The 4,871-nt window shown below is 40.0% G+C and overlaps 1 protein-coding gene across 1 annotated transcript in view; it reads right to left on the reverse strand.

Annotated features, from left to right (window-relative positions):
• si:ch211-195b13.1 (STKc_SGK domain-containing protein) overlaps window positions 1-4,871 on the reverse strand; it is a 13,905-nt gene that overhangs the window by 6,640 nt on the left and 2,394 nt on the right. The gene's annotated exons all lie outside the window — the stretch shown is intronic.

Here is a 4,871-nt window from a genome sequence, read left to right on the forward strand (position 1 = left end):
AGGAGGAGGAGGAGGAAGAGGGTGGGAGAGATCACCCCTCCACCCACCTCCTCCTCACTCCTCTTCATCGTTTTCTCTCAATGGAAAGCTCCCAATTGACTGTATTCATGCGCACAAAAAGGGAAAAAGGGGGGGATTTAAAGAGACTGCTATCACTCAAACAGGGGTGATGCTGCAGACCCCCCCCCCCCCAAAAAAAAGGAGCTGGATCCGACTCCTCATTCAGCTGCAGGCGTGTTTATGTGTGTCAGGATTGCTGCAGCTGCTGAACACTGGTGATCAATATAAAATACTATATAATGCAAGATTACAAGACACAACTAAAACAATTCTGCTTATTTAAATCAATGCAATTTCCAGGAATCTCCATGTGCTTTGCATTCTGGATAATTAGTGGATTTTCCAAAGCTGATGAGGCGAAGGTTACAAAGATGACTCTGCACGGCTGAATTATATAAAGTTCAGAGAAATGACACATGACGTCGTGCTGTAGTCTAAGCTGAAGCGCCGATAGGTCCAGCTGTCGCAGATGTGGTCCACTAACCCTGTAAATTACATAACTGTGCCATAATGCAGATAGCTTTACTGCCCGAGGAGGAGAGTGAGCTGCACAGAAAAAAAACCTTTTCCAGTGAGAGTGTATGTTAGTGATTTTTAAGATGAGGTTATTTGGTGTCTGTTGAAGTGACGTTTGATCACTCGCAGAGGAATTATAGCTTTGGGATGATGGTCTATTAGTATTTAATCCCACAAAGGACACAAACATTTCTCTTGTAACTGCGGCTTTCTGTTACAGTCGTGGAAAGTACTGTATACTGAGTATAAGTGTGAGGTACTTTCCAGTATTACTTTTTTGTGCTACTTACTTAAAGGGAAATATTGTACTTTTTNNTACTTTTTACTCCACTACAATTATTTAATCATACTATATGTATAGATTATACAAAATAAACAGTTTCCAGCTTCTTAAATGTGAGGATTTGCGGCTTTTCTTGTGTTTTAACTGAATATCTTTGGAGTTTTTCGTCAAACAACAACAAAATATTCTGATAGCTGTCGGCATTATTTCACTATTTCACTACATACTAATTGATAATAAGAATAATCTTAGTAGTTTTCTCCAACAGTGTATAAAACAGTCAAATAAGCCTCAACCATCAGTAATAACCAATAATATAATTTTATACACTCACTGATGTTGTTTTCTGTATTAAGAGTAATTTTACTTTGTAGCATTTTGCTGATGATACATGCTTTTACTTGAATAATAATTTAAAAGCAGTATTTTCACTGTTGTAATGCAACTTGTAGGACTGCAACTATTAATTTATCATTAATCTGCAGATTATTGTTCCCCTTTTGTCTATTTTCTGACATTTGACAATAGGAAACATGTCAATGTTTTTGCCAGCCAGCAGTCTAAAACCCAAAGATATTCAGTTTATTGTCAAATAAGACAAAGAAAACCATCAAACCATCACCATCAAAGAAGCTGAAAACCAGTAAATGTTCCACCAAATGTTCTCAAAAACATCTACTTCAAGCTAGCTCTGCCAGCGGAGGGAAACTCCTGGGTTTTGTCCCCCCCGGTTCGACATGTGACAGTCATGTATTATTTTTAATGGAAGTGAGCCGTCACAGGACCGGTAGTTCTTGTAATGTCGAAAGAGGAAGTTAAGTGCCTTATCTGCGGTGTAGGGCCCGAACAGAAAACTGGTGTGGAGCCAGCTGGTAGGGTATCATGTCTTACTCTGGAAATCTACCTGAGCAAACACTCACAGCTCAACTTCAGCTCTGTTTACACACAGATACACACACGGATCCGATTTCCTGACAGCGACACCTCTCCAAGGCTTTGTGCAGGGCTTTTTTTTTTTTCTTCTCCTCATGTAGTCTCTATTCAAGTGTATCATGTTATCATCTCTGGTAACTTGTAGAAGGATAACTTGGGGCAGTTCCCTCGAACAGTGTTTGATTTGCATTTTCTGTTGTGATGGAACAGAAAGTCAGGTGCTGTAGAGCCAAACAACAGCTGGTTGAAGGAGCATTTCCCCTTTTTCTCTAAATGATCTTTCTCTGCATAAGAAAACCGACACAATGATGATGAAGTGTGAAAGGAATCTCACACTAATACGTCAGTCCGATTAGAGCCTTTCCTGTTTTGAAAGATAAAAAATGATCTGTTCTGAAGACGGTTTCACCACAAATGAGCTAAAACATGCATCAGAGATGGTATCACTCCCAGTTTCTCTCTCTCTCTGTAAATGTCTTTCTCGTAACAGATTAATCAGGGGTTTTATTTAGCAACTTCACAAGCGCTGCCCTGCTTTTCTATCGCTCTGGTCCAGTCGTGTGATTGACGCTGTGCAGACAGGCAGCCCTTCCATGACAAGCAGTCATGTGAGTCACCTGCCGCCACATCTACTGAAAGCCCCTTTCAGCTCTTGCAGGGTGCCTTCGATCATAACTCCCCAGCCTCAGCTGGGTGCCTCATGACTAAAGGCTCTTTTCTGGGGCTGCAGGTTGACATGTGAATAGCATTTGACAATTAACCCCAGTTTGTGCCTCTGGCGTTACATTTGAGAGGAGATTTCTGAAAAACTAATACCAAACCATATTTGAAAAACCCTAAAGGTTGTTCTTAATGTATTTAAGAATCCTTAAACCTGCAGTAACTGTTTTTTTAGGCAGGTGAACAAATATAATCAAATTTTTAAGTTAATATGTTAACATAGTTGCTTATTTTCTCATCCAGCTGTGACACAGCAACATTATAATTCCTTTGGAGTCGTGTTTCTGGCCTCCTGTTGAATGGAAGTCCGATTCTCTTTTAGCTATATTTTTGGTCTCCACCCACTCCTGAGGGGGAATATTTGGCTCTTTAGCTGCTAGAATCTCCACTATGTTCACCAGATACTTGATGAATGTGTCCGTCTGTCGCTGAGCGGGTAGTGTAGTGGTTTTTAGAGCGTTTTATCTGCTGTGGGTGAATAAATGCTCTGAGAGCGATGAGAGTGAACCAGAACAGTAAAGTTGTGGGTCCGACAGATAAACAATGAGCTCTGTAAAGCAGAGAGGAGCTGATTTCTCTGTAGGTTCGTCACTACAAGCGACCCATTCCACATTGTCACATTGTTCTTACTTTCATTTTCACTTATTTGTACTATTATTATACTTATTGTAACAGTATCAGTATACATTTGGTGGCACTATGCTTAAATAAAAGTAAAAGTCCTGAATACAAAATGTTACTTAAGTAAAAGTACAGAACTATTATCAAGAAAACAGGCATTAAAGTTTTATAAGTACTCAGGGCTCCTGTCAAAGTTTTATATTATTGTATAATATTATATAATTCTGTTTTTATCACTAAAGAATTCATGTAGGAGCATCTTATTTTTGCCACTGTGGAGCCAATTTTAGACTTTATTTGTATACTAAAGTGCATTATATTATATGTTTTTTAAATGTAAGTGTCATATAAATGTAGTGGAAGTATAAAGTGGTGTAAAATAGAAATACTCAGAAATACTACAGTATTCTACTTGAGTGAATGTACTTAGTTACATTCCACCACTGTATAATGTGTGTGTGTATATATATCAATATAACTGATTAAAAAAAATATTCCAGTTCATGTCTAAATTGAGCAAAGAGAACCCAGAAGTTTAAAAAGTCTTAATGGATTCTGGAAAATCACTTCAGAGCAGTCGTAAGTATTATTAAATGACATTCTGGGTTTTTCAAAAATTGCCGGATGTTTATTTGTCAGAAAATTGGACGTTTAACTCCAGAAGAGAAACTAGATTTCTACCTGCCCTGCTGCTTGCCTCCAGCGTAGTGGGTGGGAGGCAGCAGAAGGTGGATGAATGAGTCACACAGGTCCTTAGTGGCCAAATGTAGGGCTGGCAGGAAGGCTGTTGGCTAATGAACATGGAGGATCTCTAATTACAATGTGGGTCTTGTTGACCAGCTCTTGCTGGCCTTGTGTGTTTCACACCCACACAGCTCAACTTCATCAGCCTCTGATCTCACTCGAGAGCAAAAAATCGCTGCAAAAAACATTCACATTTCTTTTCTCTCCAGTTCCTCTTTTTGTTGTCTGAACTGGCCGCCTGCATCATCCTGTCTTTGCATTGCTCATACAGAGAACCGCAGAGATGCAGACAGGAGGTGGTGGTCCGGTCCCACCACGTCGCAGTGCAGCCTCAGGCCCCAGCGAGTGGAAGCAGGTTTCTGGCTCATGAAACCAGTTAGTATTACAACCGTCTTTGTTTCCCTCCTGAATTCCCAGGCAGGAGATGAGATGTGTGTTGTTTTTTTAAATAATTTTGCTCATCTTCCACGGGGATTAGATGGCTGCTCATGCGCCTGCTTCATCACAAATCTTTGCTCTCTTATGTGATGACTCAGACACACACTGCTGCCAAATTATTACAAATGATGCATTACTTTAATTTGCTGCCAAGCAAGAGGGATGATCCTGCCTATTTTGAACCGCAAAGCCTCTATTAATTATATAAATGTGACTGCTATTAGTGCTATAATTATTATCATGATAGTAAGATGAGCTTTGGACTGAAGTGCTCTGGTATTACCTCCAGTCTATTTCTGCTGTTACTGCGGTGCTGTATGTGACTTATACAGCAGGCTTCCTGTGCGTTACTGACACTATAACAGTTCAGTCAAGAGGAAGAAGATAAAAAAAAAACATTTTCATTCAGAACGCCAGTCATTCACTAACCGCACCTCACATGTAAGCCAAACAGCATGAATCAGTGGACAGTGGTGACTTCCGTTATTGAATGCAGTTCCTGTTTCACTGTTTCGTGGCCTGCATTGTGCTGATATAAAATATCACGGGGGGGGGG

Source organism: Morone saxatilis, unplaced genomic scaffold (assembly GCF_004916995.1).
Source record: "Morone saxatilis isolate NCDOM2014 unplaced genomic scaffold, NCSU_SB_2.0 Contig9, whole genome shotgun sequence".
NCBI lineage: Eukaryota > Metazoa > Chordata > Actinopteri > Moronidae > Morone > Morone saxatilis.